The following is a 20,058-nucleotide window of genomic DNA, read 5'->3' on the forward strand; positions in this document are numbered from 1 at the left end:
CACACCCACTTTAGCTTTGGCAGTTGAGTGCCATCACTTGGCCCTACTAACCAGGCTTTTAATTATAGACACTCCATTTAGATTTCCTAATTCAATGACTGTGGTTCCTAGTGTGTGTTTTGGCCTAAATAGAAGAATAATCACAGAGCTATCCAAGGGTGCCAGAGCTCCTTTCTTAAATTTAATTCTAATAGTATTGGTGAGAAGTATGTATTCTGGACCCTCATAGTACACTCTAACACTTTAATCTCCCAAAACCTTTGGATCTCTTCCTCTACATTAAACCAAGATAGAGTTATGGCATTTCTAACTCATTACTGTGGGACACTTTTTAATCCATGTTTCAGCCAGCCAAAAACAAAACAAAACAAAGTAAATCACTCTTTAGTGAGCATGTATTATCAAATTTGACCTAATTTTATATTCCTTACGCCATTATCCTACACCCTTATTATCCATTCTTACACACATATATATAGACAATATACATATTATATATTATATATAATATATAATATATATTATATATATATAACACACAGCAAAAAAAAAAAAAAAACAATAAACTCAAGTGGTTCTTTTGAAATGTAACACATCTACTCTTGGGTCATATATTGTACCCCAGCTTTAGGGCCCTGCAGAACTTTGGTTCTATTATAGTCTAGAAGCAAGGAGGAATGATGGGGCTGAGTTCTTAGGAGAATCAGCATTGTTTTGCATGGCAACTGCCTCAGGAAAAATCATTACAGCGATGAATCCCCTCAGAATTGAAAAAGAGGACATTATTATGATTGGAAAAGACAAAACTATCAGGGGGAAGAAGGCCACTTCTCGAGATAGGGAGGCAAATTTTATTGTAGATGGGGATGCTGCTTCCATTGGGGACTGGGAGAACTCTTCCACAAGAGGAAGACTCACCAGAATTTGGAGGCTCAATTTCTGTTTCATTATGGTTTTTCTACACATTTACTATTTTAACATACAGGATCCTGTTCTTGGGCTTGTTTGTTCATTTCCTCCTGAAGTCTGAAGCTACTTGATATCTTTCATTAATGTTTGTATTAATTAGCATAAGTTACCTTCTATTCCATACAACTAATTATCTATATCACATATATCTCTACCAATTGCCATGTTCATAATATTCTAAGGTAGCAATGTTACAATTCCATTGCCTAAATAAAACATAATTTCTTATGAGTGAATTACTTTTCTTTCTCTAATTAAGAGGTAATATGTCTGTGAAATATTGGCTTAAACCTAATCATCAGCAATTTATTTTTTTGGCAGTTCTATGTAAAATTAGATCTCAATAAAAGCTCCAAGAGTTACAACCATGCATGCTTTGTAGTACTCAATTTTCTCCAAATGTTCAATAGTGTGTAGGTAGCCATAAAATTCCAAATATGTAATGGGGAAAGCTTTGTATATGAAAACACCTGCTAAGGATAATTAAGAATCTTGGTAAAATATGTGAATATTCATGATTTTTTTTAAATATCAATACAAATGGCCCAGATGCTACCTCATAATAATTTACTTTGACCATATTGTGCATTAGATTATGTAGGAAGACAAATCTTGTGTTTAAATTAAATGTGCAAAATAAAAAAAATTACAGGTATTGATGGTTACAAAGTTTTAACCATATGTCTCAGAAGATAAAGTTTCCCAGATGCCAAACTCTAAATTACCATCCATCCCTCTATTCAAAAATCACTAAATGAATGACAACTATGTGCCAAGCACTACTCTAGTCATTAGAAATGCAACAGTAAATGAAAGAGTTAAAATCTCTCATGGAGTTTATATTCAAGTGAGATAAGAGAGACAATATAAATAAATTGTAGAACAGATAAGAGTGGTGATAATGTATATGTAGAATAATTAGTCTATCAAATGATAAAGAACAGATGCCAGGAAAGTTATTTCTGTAAAGATGAAATTTAAGGAGAAAGTTGAATGAAATCAGAAAGCCATATGGAGATCTGGGAGAAGGGTATTAAATAGAGAATATAAGATATCTAAAGGCCCTGAGTCAAGGGAAAAACAATGTATGTAGGAAATGCAGATCAGTATGGCTAGAATTCAGTGAAAAGCGAGTAGGAAGAATGATAGAAAATGAGAGTAGTCAAATAAGGATTTGTATGACACATTTGGGGCCATGGTCAGGACCTAGACTTCATTTTGATTACTAGGCACATTACTGATTGACCTTATGATTTATGTTTTGAAAGTGCATATCATCAGTAACTAGATTGCTAGTTTTCTAAGGTTTTCCCATTAAAACCACTATGAAGCCCTTTATCTTCCTAGCATATTTACTGATTTCTTATTTTTCCTTAAGTCCAATTAGAGATATATGAGAATTTCAGTTATCTCACATCCTCCAAAAATATTTACTATGTCACTATTTGCAATTTTTGTAATTATTTTGTAAGGGTGATGGGATATTATTATTGTTTTCATTCATATTTGAATGACTAGCAGGACTGAGCAAGTTTTCATGTGCATATTGGCTACTTGTGTATATTTGCTGTGACATACCTGTCCACAGATATACAGGAATTTCACTAAACTTCAATTTATCTTATTTTTTTAAGTTTTTTTTTAATTTGTTTTTTACTCTTTTTAAGTTTGATTAATACTTTAGGTTTCTTCGTAAAATCTTTGCTATGTTTGCAAAAATATTCTATATTATCCCTTTTTCTGTAAAATTTAAAAATAGGAGGGTCTTTTTCCTCAAGAATGTTTTTTCTGTGCCAAGCAGATATTAGGATGAATTTATTAATATCTACCAAATTTCTTTCTGAAGTTTACTAGATTTGCATTGACTCAATAGATTGATTTTGGTAGTATCGATATCCTAACATTTTTATTTTTCATTTTATGAACTTGAGATAATTTAGTTAGATCTTATTTTAATTTTTCTCAGTAAAGTTTTCTAGTTTCATGAAGACCTCTTGAAGGATTTTTTTTCTTTTTTGCTAAATTTAATTCTGTTTTCAGTGCTTCTCTGAATGTAATTGTTGGTACCTTTTTTACTAAAAATCTAGCTTGAAGCTCTAGAGCTACAGATAGCCACTTCCACCTCATTGGTAAGACTATATCATGAGTAGCCACCTGGAGAGACAGGAAAACTGCAATGTATTTTTTGTCATTGTTTTGTTTTTTGTCTTTGTTTTTCCAGAACATTCTCACTCTGAATCAAACTGTGATTCTTACCAAATAGGAATATAGGATATGAGATTAATGTGTACCAGATAGATTACTGTCACGATGTGGTATACCGCTTCTCAATGTCACCTTCAACTCCTACTTCCTTTTTAAGACCACTCCATTAGAATTAATTTTCTACCATTTTCCCACTCCTATGACACTGTTACAACATCATTTTTTTTAAAGATTTATTTATTTATTTGAAATAGAGACAGTGTGAGAGAGTCTGAGTGGAGGGCAGAGGGAGACAAAGAGTGTTGGACCCTGGCTCACGGGTGCCAACGTGGCCCGGTGGACGCCCCAGAGACCCAGACCCCAGACAGGCAGATGCAATTAGCAAGAGGGTTTATTGAACGTTTGCGCAAACGGGCTCTCCGCCTCTGAGGAGGAAAAGAGCCCCGATTAGCAATTACAGGGATCTTTTAAAAGGCAAAAGGAAAGAAACTGCCTAAAGACAAAAGAACCCCGAGAGTCGCATGGCATCCAGGTTGATTTCGGGGAGGGTCAACATGAACCTATTCAGGGACATTCCAATCAGGGTGTGTGTGTGTGGGGGGGAATGGTTTTCTTATTGTAAACAGAATGCTTTTAGTTGCTAAAATTTCAGGAAGAAGCCTGGATGGGCTGCCTCTGGATTAGGGCTGGCCCTACTTACAAGGGGGGAGGTTTCTTCAAGAGAAACCCAAACCAACTCCTAGCTGAGTGTGGAGCCAGATGTGGGGCTCTATCCCAGGATCCTGAGATCATGACCTGAGCTGAAATCAAGACTCAGATGCTTAACCAGCTGAGCCACCCAGGTGCCCCCACAACACCATTTTTTTGCAGAAATGTTCTACTAGTTCTCTTTAAAATAAAAGCATTTTATTGTAATAAATATCTTAATTCATAAAATATCTACTATCTAGTGGTTTATTATCTGGTAATTATTTATAGATATAAACTGAATAAGCTTATTATATCTGTTAACTTTAGTACCTCTACTTTATAATTATTTTGATCATTTGGCTCAAGTAAATTATTTCTCATTAATTTGCATCAGAGCTGTCACATCCTGGCCATGATCCTATGTTCAAATACTTTATGTCATATATTTTAATTTACAAGTGGATTTTTTAACCAAGTTATTGTACATTAACTCTGGTCTCAGCCCTGTGACTTGTTTTGGCTGACAGGATAAGAACAGATTTAATTCAAGCAGAGTCTTATGAAAAGAAAAGAAAAAAGACTTTCACACTTTCATTTCTTCTCTTGTCCCTCTAACTTTTCTGTGAGAACATTCTTAGTTTAGCCCACTAGGGAAATATGAGAAACATTAGCAGAGCTAAATTTCCCCAGTTGAGGTCATTCTCTATCTGCCAAACCCTAGTCACCTTTCTAGTTTATCATGGATGCATATACAAATCCAGATAAGGTCAATGAAACCTGTGGGGATTATCAGAACTGTAGTTGCTTTCTTCGACCACTTGCTCACATCATCTAACATTAATGGTGTGAGAGATAACTGATACAATTAGAGACAAATAATCTGTGGACTAGCTCTGGGTTGTGAGTTACACTTTGAGTAAGACTGCCCATGCCCAAAATGACCCAAATATATTTTTCCTTGACTGTCCCAAGAAAACCATGTCCTCTACATTTTTCTTTTTCCTTTATAGCATTATTTAAATCTCTAACACTCTATACAATTAATTATTCTATTAGTTTTTATTTCTAACTCCCCTTTTTCAAGTTCATATGTAGATTCCATGAGGCAGAGATCTTCATTATGCTTATTAATGTACCCCAAGCACCTAAAAAGAGCCAGCATAAAAGAAATGCTAAATTGGTATTTGCTGAATTAATGCATAGTTTCTTAAAATAACTACATGAAGAATGTAGGATAAGTAAATAACATTCAGGAAGTTAGATTGTGCAGAATATTTAGCTGTCAGGAGGCTTTTACAACAAAGCATTAATGACTAAACTAGCAATTTGCAATTCCTTGACACATCTCTAAAGTGAATATCCTATGGTAAAGACACATAACAAGATGAGGAGAAATTCTACAGCAAATAATCTTCATATTTTTTACTAAGATTACAGCTTATAAAATATTGAGGGCAAAGATAAAACAAATTAAATCATATATACCTAAGACTATGTGTCTGTACACAGATACAGATGCTTTTAAATGTTTGCTTAAAAATTGCCAAATCATCTTTTCAAAATAGAAAAGTAACAACAGAATATAAGAATAAACTATATGAATTAGGTATATTAAATGTAAAAATGTACATTCATGAAAGGAAATAAATACTTATCTTTTTTTAAGGAAATCATGAGATCCTGAACTAGCACAAAGTAACACTGACAAGAAGCAATGATATTTTTAATACAAAATATATATACTATGGAATATAGACTTTTTTATTAGCTTTTACAGAATTTTTTTATAGCTAGTGAGGGCTATTTGGACATTTTCCTGAGTTTTTATAGCTTGAATTGGGAACAATTCACATAAACCAATGTTAATAAACATCAGAAAGCTCAGCAGCAGCTTTGTAGTTATGCTGGATAAATTCTCAATTCCAAAAATAAGATAAAATAAAAGCACTTTAACTCCATTTAAAATTGTTATTTATTTAAAAACTTTATAAAATATAAATAACTTTATAAATGTATAATTTCTGCTATTATTTTTTGGATTGGGCAAACCAAAATTTAAAACAAAGATGATTTTAAAAATTCAAGAAAGAATTTATTTGCAACATGACTATAACACATTATCTATGAAAATAAAGTTAATGACACATAATGGAATTATATCACTTTAAATATATATATATATGATAAACAGAAATAGATATAATGGGATGTATACATCAAAAGAGATAGATGATAGATAGATAGATAGATAGATAGATAGATAGATGATAGAGAGATAGATAGATAGATAGATAGATAGATAATAAATAGGATATAATAATAAAACAGACATTAATGGCTTATCATTACTCATGAATCAGATACCTTAAAAATCATAAAGCTAAAATAATTTTAAACAGTAAGTTTGAGAGCTTTAATGATATGAATAACTTTCTATACAATATGGTTTGTCAAAATTACTCATGAACATAGCAAATGAATAAAGCAATAACTATTTAGTACATTGAATTTCAAATCAGAATCAAGTTGTACAATCCCTGTTCCAAATAATTCAAGCCCAGAGAGATTTATTATTAAATGTTCCTAAAGTCATCAAAATATCTCAGTACTATACAGTTTAAGAGGCAAAAAAATAGGAAAAACTGATCGATATTTTTTTACAAGCAAATGAGACCATTATTCACAAACCAGAAAAAATTAAAATAATGCTCACTTTTGAATATAGACCTAAAACCCTCAAATAATCTATGTGAAATTTGAATTTAGCAGTGTGTGCATGTGCATATACAGAAAGAGAATCAAGTAATTCAAAGATGGTTTGATATTAATAGAAAATAGAAGAGAATAATATGACTGATTCAATAGATGCTAATAACAATATTTATTTAAATTAAATTTTAAATCATAAAAATAAATTCCTTTTAGGAATATAATGAATCTATCAAAGCATACCTAAAACACATGAATATCCCCACTGAAGCTAGGAAAAAGAACAAAAAAAAAAAATGCTCCCTAGAATTTTTCTGATAAATATTATTCTAAGAGATTGTAACTAATCCATTCAGACAAAATGAGTGCACATTTGAGTAAGTGATATATGAATCAATGGAGTCAAAACTGTCCTTTTTGAAAAAATATATATATTTTATCATAAAAATCTAAGTGAATACATAGAGTTTAGTAATTAATAATATAGAATTTTATTGTTACTTGGTTAAAGATTAGCCTAAAATAATTTATGGTATTATACATTTTTAACGAGATTATTCACAATAACAAAAGAAAAAATCATGAAATCCCTAATATTCTGATTGAGGCACTGACTAATCACAACTTACACTTACTTTATCTCAGCAATAGAGTCTTTGATCATTTTGATTGTTACTTGTGATACATCTTGGAGAAAAGCAGACATTAAAAGGTTAGAGTGGTGGTGATATATTTAATGAGTTTACCACAAAAGCTCATTTCAACCACTCTAGATATAGGCCGATTTTTTTTAAGCTAGCTTATATATAGGAATTAAATGTCAACATGGACCACAAATAGTTAATTATTGAGTGCTTGCTATGTGGTAATATTCTAAGAATTTTATATTTATTAATTTATTTAATAATTGCAACAACATTATGGGTAGATACATTTGCAATTTCTATTTTATAAATAGAAATTTATATTTTATTCTATTTTCTATTTTATAAATAAGCAACCTATTGTTCAATGGTGGTAACTTTTACAAGATTGAACATAAAGGGGTGAATCTAGGATTTAGACACAAATTTTCTAAATCAATCCATAGATCAATACTTTACTGTTAACTTTACCATTTCTGTGTAAAGCTAAAATTTAAAAGTTGACCAAAAGTCTGTGAAGAAAGCTATATTACTTTACCCAAATATATTTTTAAATTAATAAAAAGAGATTATTACTATGGAAAGTCATTGTTTGTCTTTTAAGGATTTTAGTTAAATGTTTCATACAAATTTAAAGTAAATGGAACCTCACAAAACTTTTAAAAGCTACATGAAAGAATAAAAGAAAAAAATAGCCCAGATATCTTATGAGATGAAGGCAAACATGGTGGATCCATCAAAGAATACTATAAAGTTGTAGCATTTAAGTTTAGTAATACTAACACAGAGATCAATAGTTCAAATATTGGAAATAATGTAAATACCCTGAAACAGACTTAACACATATGGACATCTGATTCTTTTCCAACAGAGCACTACAAATCAGCAGGTAAGTTTGGACCATTCCTTAAATCATTAAGTTGTGCTGGACAACTAGTCATCCATTTAAAAATAAACACATAAATTAGCTTCATACTTTACATCAAACTAACTTTAAATTGCAGATGTAGTGAAGAACTAAAACGGAAAACTAAATTATAAGAAAATGTATGAGTTATTTTGACTATAAAATAGGCAAGGATTTCTTAGACACATAATAAAGAATCCAATAAACAAATAATATATTTATAATAAAAATTGAATTCTGCACAACAAAAGATACCATAAACAATATTACAAGGCAAAAAAAATATTACAAGGCAAGACACAATTTCAGAGCAGCTGTCTGAAATGCTTACTAATGAAAAAGTATTACTCAGAATATGGAAGGTCTCTTAAAAATAAGGGAATAAAATGGACCAAAGCATATAGCTGACTTAGAGATATTTCTTGAAAGGAAAAGTGTAATATAAATAAAGCAATAGCATAATGGTCTACCTCAGCAGAAATCAGTGAAATATAAATTTAAAAAGCAACACATTGCCATTTAATATTTGTTATATAAACAAAATTAGAATCTGATAATACAAAGAAGATGAGAAACAAAAGGAACCTGTACTATCATAAGCTAGAACAACCATTTTCAATAATAATCTGAGAAAGTCTAAAAACGCTTAAGGGAGAAAAAGCAAGTACAGGGAAGACAAAAATGTTATATGTACCCTGATGCTATTTCTACAATATTGAAAACTATGTAAAGAACTACTATACATTGGGGAGATGCAGAAATATGTATTAAACTTAAGAAAACATATACAGGGGCAGCCCTGGTGGCTCAGCGGTTTAGTGCCACCTTCGGCCCAGGGCATGATCCTAGAGACCCGGGATTGAGTCCCACATCAGGCTCCCTGCATGGAGCCTGTTTCTCCCTCTGTATCTCTGCCTCTCTCTCTCTCTGTGTGTCTCTCATGAATAAATAATAAAATTAAATTTAAAAAAAAGAAAACATATACACAGAAAGATAATCACAAAATTAATGCTGGTATTTTTTTCACTGAGGTGTGATGAAGGTAGATGCCTTTGGGCAGGAATATCTGACAGATTCCAACATCACTTATAGTATATGACATGAAGATCGAAGTTGACAGAAGTGAGTGAATTTTTTATCTTGATCTTTATACATAAATTCATGCTAACATATTTAAATATAAATATATTTTAAAAGGAGCTATTAGTTTACTGAGTCAACAAAAATTATTAAGCCCCCAAATTGTCCCAATTGCATTTTAGATTTTTGTGATATAGGAACATACAAAACAACCGTGTTTGCCCTCTGTGTTGACCTGCGTTGTGCAGACAAGTAGGAAATGGTGGGTAAAGGAGGGTGGGCAGACAGGCTAGAAAAATAACAAATATCTTCTATAGTAGGTGGTAAGTGAAAAGAAAATATAGAGATGAGGAGATAGAGAGAAATAAAGAATATTATAGATGTGTTGTTCAAAGAAGGTCTTTGTGATAAAAATGTCATTTTCGTAAATGAGGAAGACAGCCAGAGGACAGGTTTGAGGGACATGCTTTAAATAAAAGAGCACCAATTGCAATGATCCTGAGGAGGGTACATTTGGCATGTTCAAGAAACAGAAAAAAAGGCCACTGTGGTTGGAATGATTACGTGACACATTTTAGAAATTATATTCAAAATGTCATTAATTAACAAACAAAAACACATTTTAGTTACCATAAAAATAAATAATAGGAACATAAAATACATACCTTATTATATAATCACAAGGATTTTCATTTTTTTGAACAGTTTGGTATTTTTCCCCAAAAACTAAATAAGAAGTTTTTTTAACATGCTTCCACTGTATTTTTATGTGATATATAAACTAGAAAAAAAATCACAAAAACTGTTTAAATTTAGTATATCAGCTCTCCATCCAAATTTTCCATAAAAATACAACTAATAGGTGCTGGAAATGCTAATGAAAATTCATCAAAAATCAGTTTGTGTGCATGTATTTTAATGAAACAAAGTGGTGCTGAATATTGCTTCTCTTTTCCTTGTAAATGTATTCGAATTCATATTTGTGTTACAGAACCACTGGGCCACCAGCGCTGCCCGAAATAGTAAATTCAAAGATATCATTTGACATTATTCAGTCAATGAAACAAAAAAGAAAAAAATACAAAAATGTAAACAAAGCCTATAGGACTTATGGAATACAAATGAAAGAGACATTATGGGAATCCCAGAAGAAGAAAGTGTATTTAAAGCAATAATGGGGGATTCCCGGTGGCTCAGCGGTTTAGCGCCTGCCTTCGGCCCAGGACGTGATCCTGGAGTCCCGCATCAGGCTCCCTGCATGGAGCCTCCTTCTCCCTCTGCCTGTGTCTCTGCCTCTCTCAGTGTCTTTCATGGAAAAAGAGAGAGAGAGAGAGAATTTTTAAAAAATACATAAATAAAGCAATAATGGCTGAAAATGTTTCACACTTGGGGATTTAGATATCTAGATTCAGATGTCTACATCATTCAACAGATCCCAAATAGGTTGAATCAAAATAGGACTATACTAAGACATATCGTAATTATATTTTCAAAGTCAAAGAAAGGGCAATATGCTAAGTGAAATGAATCAGACAGAGAAAGATTAATACTGTATGATCTCATATATATATATAGAGAGAGAATCTAACAAACCAAAATAAACCCAAACCATCTAACAAACCACAACAGTGAACAGATCGGTGGCTGCCAGAGTTAGGAGATGGCGGTGGGGGAAAATAGGTGAAGGTGAACAAATTTCCAATTATAAGATGAGTAAGTACCAGGGATAATGTGTACAGCATCGTGACTATAGTTAATAATTCCATACTATATGCCTGAAAGTTGCTTAGAGAGATCCTAAAAGTTCTAATCACAAGAAAAAAAATAACTACGTGAGGTGATGGACATTAACTAAACTTAACCGTGCTCGTCATTTTTATATAAACACACATCAAATCATTATGTTGTACACTTTTAACTAATACCATGTTATATGTCAATATATCTCAATAAATCTGGCAGAGAGAACCTATGAATCATGAGCTTACTAAATAGTTGTTTGAAGTCACTATGTTTTGGGGAAGATATTCGTGGGAAGGATGTGCTGAAGAGAAAAAATACCAAGGTCTTGCTTTTCTACTAACAAATAATGAAAATTGCTCTATTCTTTTAAGAGATACTCATAAATTCAAAGCTTTAATCTATATATTTTTAAATTCTGATAATATACTGTACTTTTTAAATTCAGATAAGCTCTATCAGAGGACATAAAAAATCTTGGGACTGCTGCAGAATGTATGTATATGTGTCTGCATGTATGTGTGTTTTTAGAATGTATAACTTATTAAAGAATGATACAAAATATATATACATTTTTTTAATTTAAATATGGCCACGGGAAATAATTAAGAATAAAACAAAATCTTCTCAGTCTTCTGGGAATTTCAAATAATGTAAGTTTTATTTAGTTTATTTCCCAAAAGCTATATTTTAAGCAAGGGACTTAGTCTTGAATATTAAATAAATAATCTTTAAGTAATGCTATCTTTATTAAAGTTGGAGTCTCATATTAGCAAGAATGCAAAAAATATATATCATCTTGCCTTCTGACTCTAGTTTTTCGTTTTTCTTTACTTATTGCTATTTTCTGATCAGACTTCCTGCTTTTTTACTTTGGGCCAATTCCTCTGCTACAAGAAAAACTGCTGGTTTCAAAATGTACCACCAACCAACCCACAGATGTAGGATTGAGCCCAGCTGAGATCAGCTGAGCCCAGCCAGTATTACCAGACTCTTACCCAGGATTTATGAACCTACAATAGTAATTTTTAAAAATGTTTTTTTTTTTTTAAGCCAGTAAGTGTGGGATTTAAAAAAGAAAAAAATCTATAGCTGACTGATACAACTTTGTTAGATTTATCAACTAAGATTTTTGGTAAAGACTTAATTACAAATAAACAAATAAATTTCACTGTGTAAAGCTGTGTTGCCAGTTTTCATAGTCTGTGAATCATCTACTTAGACATTCTTTTTTTACATTATTTTTTCTTTCTCCCCACTAAGACATTCTTGACTTTACTTTTACTCACCCTCTACTCCTCATCTATCATACCTACCGAATCCAAATCCTAGTTGTTCTGTGTTTAGTATATGTGCCATATGATTTTATTTCTCAGGAATTCCAATGTTGCCACATGTCATATTTAAGCTCTGGGAAACCCAGTCAAATTTTCCTTTCAGTCAATTTTTCCAATACAATTTTTCCTAATATATATATATATCATATATATATATCATATGTATATATCATACATAACGTGACTACTGTTCATAACTCTCAAAACTGTGACACTATTCAAGTGACTTCCATCTCCTGCCTGCATTGTTGAAGTAGTTTGCAAGTGGTTTTCCAGGCTTCCACAATTGACACTCTATATTCTGACAGAGCAGTGGCAAAAAAATGATACCTTTATACCATAAATCCAGTTGTGTCTGCTTTTCAAAATGTTCCATAGCTTCATGTACATCAGACACAAGCTATGAATAACAATGAAAGCATATTCAGCACAACAACAGCAAAGGAATTATATAGTTCTGCAATTAATAAGCTAAGCTTAAGCTACATTTTTTAGCCAGACACACAGATATGGGTATTAATATAGATGTAGATTTTTTTCCCTATCATTAGAGAACTTCTTAGGTTTATAATAAAATATCAGAGTGACTGGCTGGTGCATATATATTGTAGTTGGAATATTGTTAAATACCTAGAACATTCTATCCCCTTCAAGTTCCTTCTAGCTGGTCTCTGAGTCAAATTGACATGAAAGGTTAGCAGGACACTATCAAATTTAGTTTTGTATATAAAGGGAACCCACACAGGCACAGAAATTCATCCTAAACATGTCATCCTAAACTAAGGAGAAGAAGGTAGGGATCTGGGACTTCAAATGGAAGGAACACACTTTGCAGTGTGATAAGAATGAGAGCAGATACTTGGTAATTAGGTGTTTGCCCTGCCATACAGATGGGTCACTCAGATGGAATTTATCTCTGCTAATAACACTTATTCTGGAGAAGGCCCTTGATTTAGATCCTTCTGTGTAGTAAAAAGTTTCTTTTGAGCCCATAGGGTCTCAGTTGCCTTCCACTTGAAATAATCTTCATGCCAGAGGGCCCTTCTTGCGATGGCCTGTCCTTGGCCCCTACAATATGAATAGTAAATTCATAACCAATTGGTATGTGTGTCATGTATGTCTGTACACAATATATATGTGTATATTCACTATACCATTCGTTTTTTATGTGGAAATATTAAAAGCGGATCAGATCAAAGGAGATTTATCTGGTTGATAGGAGGGAATTATATTGGAAGAGAAGAAAATCCTCTTTCCTCTCATACACTAGAAACTTATTTTTTTTTTAAGAATTTATTTATTTATTTGAAAGAGAGAGATTGAGCATGAGTGGGGGAGAAGGGAAGGAGAGAGAGTGATAAGCTGACTCCCCTCTGAGCACAGAGCCCAGTGCAAGGCTGGATCCCAGGACCCTGAGAGTATGACTTGAGATGAAAACCAAGAGTCAGATGCTCAACCCACTGAGACTCTGAGGTGCCCCTACACTGGACACTTCTGATACAATTCAATGGAGCCGTAAAGGTTCTGAGAAACATTTTTAGGAATCCACTAACCTAAAGGACAGTTCATAAGCATCATATGTGGTGAATACATCCAGTAGGGGTTAAAATTATCTATAGTATCTGATGCTCAAAAGAAATATGTGAGGTTCATAAAAATTGTTATTGATCTGTGTATTACCCTCCATCATTATTGCAGCAGAGAACAAGTTACAATTCTTAAGATTTTGCCTTTTAAATTATTTTCTTTTTTAAAAATTATTTTCAAGTTTATAGTTGCTCCTCATGTTTATTTTAGCTGACTTACTACATCAATCCAATGTCCAATCCAGACTGTGGAGGCTAAAGAGAATGACATATAATGGGACGTATCATTGTCTTTTATCTTTCCTAAGAATGGTTCTGGTTATTAACTTTTCTTTTAAGATTTTATTTATTTATATAACAGAGAGAATGTGGGCAGGGAGTGGGGCAGAGGTAGAGCCAACTCCTTGCTGAGCAGGGAGACCAAGGCAGGGCTCTGTCCCAGGACACTGAGGTCATGACCTGAGCTGAAATCCAGCTAAACGGACTGAGCCACGTAAGCATCCCATTAACTTTTTTTATAATAGCAAGCCATTAGAAATATTGTAAAAGCTACGTTTTTACAGTCTCTTCCACATGACTTTCCAAATATGGTATTTTAGTATAAGGTTGAAAGAGGTACCATGTAACAAGGGTGGGAACATGCTTGAATTAGCCCTGTGGTGACAGTTCTCTGATCATTTACAAATCTTGGCCCAGGGAGTTACAATTTTACAAGTGGAGTAGTAAATACAGAAGATTCCTTTGAAAAGTGAAATCCCTGTAGAGCAGGATTTGTAAGAATCTGAAGGAAATTTACATTTCAACACATTGTTCATTTCCACTTCCTACAGAGGACTCTCAGCAGAACAATTGCACTTTTTCAGAGTTCTCTGCTTTAGTTTGAGTGGGTGGCAAAAGTCCTGCTGCTAAGCCACATTACTAGAACATTTTGAAAGGACATTTACACAGACCAAAGTCACTTTGTTAAATAACACTCTTTACAATATGGTGCCTTGGGAAAAAATAAAAACTTTGAATTTAGTAAATCAGGATTCAATATCTTCATAGATATCAGTTTTATGTATGTGATTTATAGGATCCACTGGGAATAATTTTTTCTCTCCTTAATAGGAAAGACTGATAAATAATATCTGTCTATGCATACCAGTTGTGTGCTAATATGCCCTGAGGAATTGCATATTACAGATATTTGTGAACCTTGTAAAATGCAGTCTTCAAGGTTAGAGATGTGGCAATCTCTGAAAATGAGACTGCATTATTGATTGAAATAGAGGATCACATAACATTGAAAATTCATGTCATTTCTTTATGGAAAGAAAGATTCTTGAACATTGAAAAAAATTTATTTTCTGTGGAAAGTCTAATATACACTAATTTGTATGTAGCAATCATTATTTCCCTCCAAACTCAGTGATGTAAGTATAAATTTCCTCTCAATATGGTCAACATTCAAATTGTATTTTTACTATTGTTATGTCTCAATTTCCTCGCCTATAAAACGTATGATCTGCATTAGAGGAATTATCTGTTGTAGAACACCAGCTAAATGAACTAAATCTACTAAATGTATTATAGCATAATCCTGCCATTTTAGGAGAGTAGAGTTGAAAGAGTACAAAGAAGGAAACTAGCCTAACTCCCACCAACACAAAAATGCCTTCTGGTTCTTGATTTATTCAGCTTCTATTTGATTATTTTAAATGATGCATAAATATCTGGATCATAAGATATTGTATTACTTTTTTTCTTTTTTTAAAAAGATTTTAAATTTATTTATTCATGAGAGACACACAGAGAGAGAGGCAGACACAGGCAGAGAGAGAAGCAGGTTCCTCACAGGGAGCCCGATGTGGGACTCGATCCCAGAACCCCAGGATCACACACACCCTGAGCAAAAGGCAGACACTCAACTGTTGAGCTACCCAGGTGTCCCTTATTACATTTTTCAAGTAACTGTCAGTTATTTCCAAAAATTGTTCTTATATTTAGCTGAAAACTTTTTCTTTCTTCTCATTTTTCTTAGATCTCTATAAAGTCAATAATTGCTCCAATTGTACAAAAAATTGTGTCCACGAAAAGAATTATACCAATATGTTCACGACTGTGTTATTCATAATAGATACAACCTGGAAACAACCCAAGTGTTCACAAACAATAAATAGATAAACAATTTGCATAATACTTATATAATGGGATACTATAAAGCAATAAAAGTAAGTGAACTATTCACAAATGGAATAACATGAATGAATCTAAAAAATATTATGTTGAACAAAAAGAAACAGATACTGGGCAGCCTGGGTGGCTCAGTGGTTTAGGGCCACCTTCAGCCCAAGGCCTGATCCTGGAGACCCGGGATCGAGTCCTGTGTCAGGCTCCCTGCATGGAGCCTGCTTCTCCCTCTCTCTGTGTCTCTCATGAATAAATAAATAAAATCTTAAAAAAGAAAGAAAGAAAGAAACAGAATATATAGCATATGGTTCCACATATATGAAGTGTAAGGTCAAAAACTGGTGATACAAATAAAATTCTATCAGGGACTGGGGAGAAAATGACTGAAAAGGACACAAATAAAAATGTTCTGAGTTGTGGAAATGTATGTTTTAACTGAGTTTCAGTTACATGGGTTGTCCTATTGTCAAAACTTATCAAACCAAACACTTCAGATCATTACATTTTATTATATATAAATTATCTATCAATAAAAATGAAATAAAAGCCTTAGAGGCTATGGTATTATAATCATACTCATTTTTGTTCTTTCCTCTTTTTTTACAAGGGTAACAGACATTTTGACCTTTAGACTTAACACCATAGTATCACCACAAAGAATAAGGGTTAGTTCTTACCAGCTTTGTTAGTTCAATATGATTCTCCGCCCTCTCCCCAAAACACAGATACAAAAGTGAATATACCCATTACAGTATTGTCTGGGAAGCTGCTATGATCTGGATGTTTGTATTACCCCCAAATTCATATTTAGAAAACTAACCTCCAAAATGGTAATATTAAGGGGTGAGGCAAAGTGCGAGGTGATTAGGTCATGAGATTGGAGCCCTCATGAATGTGATTAGCCCTCATGAATGTGATTAGTGACTTTATAAAAGAAGCCCGAAGGGGGACACCTGGGTGGCCCAGTGGTTGAGCGTCTGCCTTGTGGCTCAGGGTGTGATCCTGAAGTCGGGGATCGAGTCCCACATTGGGCTCACTGCATGGAGCCTGCTTCTCCCTCTGCCTATGTCTCTGCCCCCCCCTCTCTTGTGTCTCTCATAAATAAATAAATAAAATCTTTAAAAAAATAAAATAAAAGAGACCCAAAGAGTCCCCTTGACTCTTGTGGAATGTGCCATGAGGACACAGCAAGAAGATATGCTCTATGAAGAAGCTCAATTTCACCAGACGCTGAATCTGTTGGCAATTTGGTAATAGGCTTACTTCTAGAACTGTGAGAGATTAATATCTATCGTTTATAAGCTGTTCAATCTTTGGTATTTTGCTATAGCAGTCTGAATGGATTAAGAAAGAAAACTGGTACCTAGAAGTAAGCTGCTTCTATAACAAATATGTATAAAGGTGGAAGCAGCATGGGACATGGGTAATGGTTGGAAGAGCTCAGATGCACATGCTAGAAAGGCCTACATTGGTGTGAATAAGCTGTTAAAGAAGATTCTGGTGGGATCTCAGAAATAAAAGAGGAGTGATATAGTGAGAATTTCAATGCTCTTAGTGAAGGCCTAGGTTGTGGAGAACAGAATATTGCTAGAAATTTAGGCAGTAAAGGTCATTTTGATAAGGTCTCAGTTGGAAATGAGGGATATGTCATCGGAAACTGGAGAAGGTGATCCTTGCTATAATATGGCAAATACCTGGCTCTACTGCATTCATGTTCTAGTGTTTTGTGGAAGGTAGAATTTGTGAGCAAGAAATTGGACATTTGGCTGAACAAATTTCTAAGCAAAGTGTTGAATATGTGGCTTAGCTTCTCTTGATCTTTTGTAGAAACTACTAGAAGAGAGAATTTAAGGATAAAATTGTAATCAAAAGAAAACAGAACTTAAACATTTGGAAAATTCTCAGTCCATACATATTGGAAAAAATATGAAGAAGCATGTTCAGGAGAGAGCACAAAAGGTATGGCACTTGCAGAGGGAGATTTGTACAGGTCAGCTTTCTCAATAGAAGCTAAGAGCTATTCATCTAAGCAATGGAAAAATGACCCCAAAGGCATTTTGGAGATTATTGGATCTGTCCCTCTCAACACAGATTCAGAGTGCAAGAGCTCTGGCAAGCCTGTGGGGCTACTGCAGAGAATCCCGGTTACAGCTATGCTCAGTGGAGTCCTGTAGGCAGGACTTCTCTCATGACCTCTGACCAGCAGAGCCTCTGGCGGTTACTGTACCCAGCACCACAGCAAAGGTGAGATCATTGCAGAAAAACACCATTGGGGTCAGACCTAGACATAGAGCTTCCTTAAGGTGCAGGATCACTCAATGCCACGAGTATACAACTGTGTAGAGCCCTGGTGTGTGTGCGTGTGTGTGTCTATCTCCTGTCCTAGTAGGTCCAGAAGGTGGGACTCCCTCTACAGTGGGTCTGGAAGGAAGAGCACGAAGCCAAAGAGAATTATTCTCACAATTTAGATTTTGGGGATGCCTGGGTGACTCAGTGGTTGACCATCTGCCTTAGACTCAGATTGTGATCCCCGGGGTTCTGGGATTGAGTCCCACATCAGGGTCCCCACAGGGACTCTGCTTCTCCCTCTGCCTATGTCTCTACCTCTCTCTGTCTCTCATGAAGAAATAAATAAATCTTTAAAAAATATGTTTTGAACTTACTTGGGACCTGCCATGACTTTCTTCTTTCCTATTTCTCCGTTTTGGAATGGAAATGTTTATCCTGTTCTTATCTCACCATTGTATTTTGGAAGTACACTGCATGTGTCGTTTTATAAGTTCACAGTTCTAGAGCAGTTTGCCTTAGAACGAATCACACCTTGAGTCTCATCTATTTCTGATTTATGTGATGTTTAGATAAGATTTTAAAAGAGGAGACTGCACTTTAGACTTTTGAATTGATACTGGAATGAGTTATGACTTTTGAGGTCATTGACATGGAATTCACATATGTTGAATGATAGAAGGACATGAATTTTGGGGATATTGGGCCAGAATGCTATGTTCTGAATGTTTATGTCCCCCCCAACAATTCAAATTTTACCCCCAAGGAGGTGGAATAAAGAATCCTCATGAATGGAGTTAGTGCCTTTATAAAAGAGGCCCAGGAGACCTCCCTTGCCTTTCCACCAAGTGAGGTCACAGCCAAAGACAGTGTCTAGGAAACAGGCCCTCACCAGAAACCGAATCTGCTTGTGCCTTGATCTTGGACTTCCTACCTTTCGGAATGGATAAATATTTGTGGTTTATAAGCCACCGAGTTAATGGTATTTTATTATAGCAGCCTGAACAAAGACAAGAGCAAAGCTACCATCATGGTCCCATTACACCTCACTCTTGGGTATATAAAAGTAACTTGGGTGTCTGTCTGGACAATGGACTATAAAATGCAATCTTGTCTTTTAAGTGTAGTTATGTTCTCTCTTGGGGATTGGAGAGAAGAAGATGTTATTTGAGAGAGAGAGAGAGAGAGAGAGAGAGATTGAGGAAGAGGAGAGAAAGAAAAGGAAAAATGAAATAGAATCCCAAATAAATTTGAAGTGATAGAGATTTTAGGTTCCCGGCAGCTTTTTAATCACTTCCTACGTGTAATTTAAGTTAGAGGTGAAGAGCTCTGGCTTAGAAAATCAACTATCTCTTCTTATATCTATGAATCTGGTTTCTCTAACTTGATATATTCTTACCTGTACACTTGTTTTAAGATAGTAGCTGGTAAAAAAAAAAAAAAAAAAAAAAAAAAAAAAAAAAAAAAAAAAAAAAAAAAAGTAGCTGCTATAGGAGTCCTGCTTTGCAGTTTAAGTGTAGGGTAGTATGTTTTCTGTTTGTATCAATCAATAAAAATGATATCAGAACATTTTAAATGATGTTTCACATGCAGGAAATATAATCATTCAACCCCTAAATACAGTATTGAAAAATCAGCAAATATCTTTAATGAAATCTAATGAGCAGCAATGCTTAACAATTTCTCAAAGGTCATAAATCCTTGAGGAAACTTGCTGCAAATTGGAAGCTGGC

The sequence above is a fragment of the Nyctereutes procyonoides genome, unplaced genomic scaffold (genome assembly GCF_905146905.1).
Source record: "Nyctereutes procyonoides isolate TBG_1078 unplaced genomic scaffold, NYPRO_anot_genome, whole genome shotgun sequence".
NCBI lineage: Eukaryota > Metazoa > Chordata > Mammalia > Carnivora > Canidae > Nyctereutes > Nyctereutes procyonoides.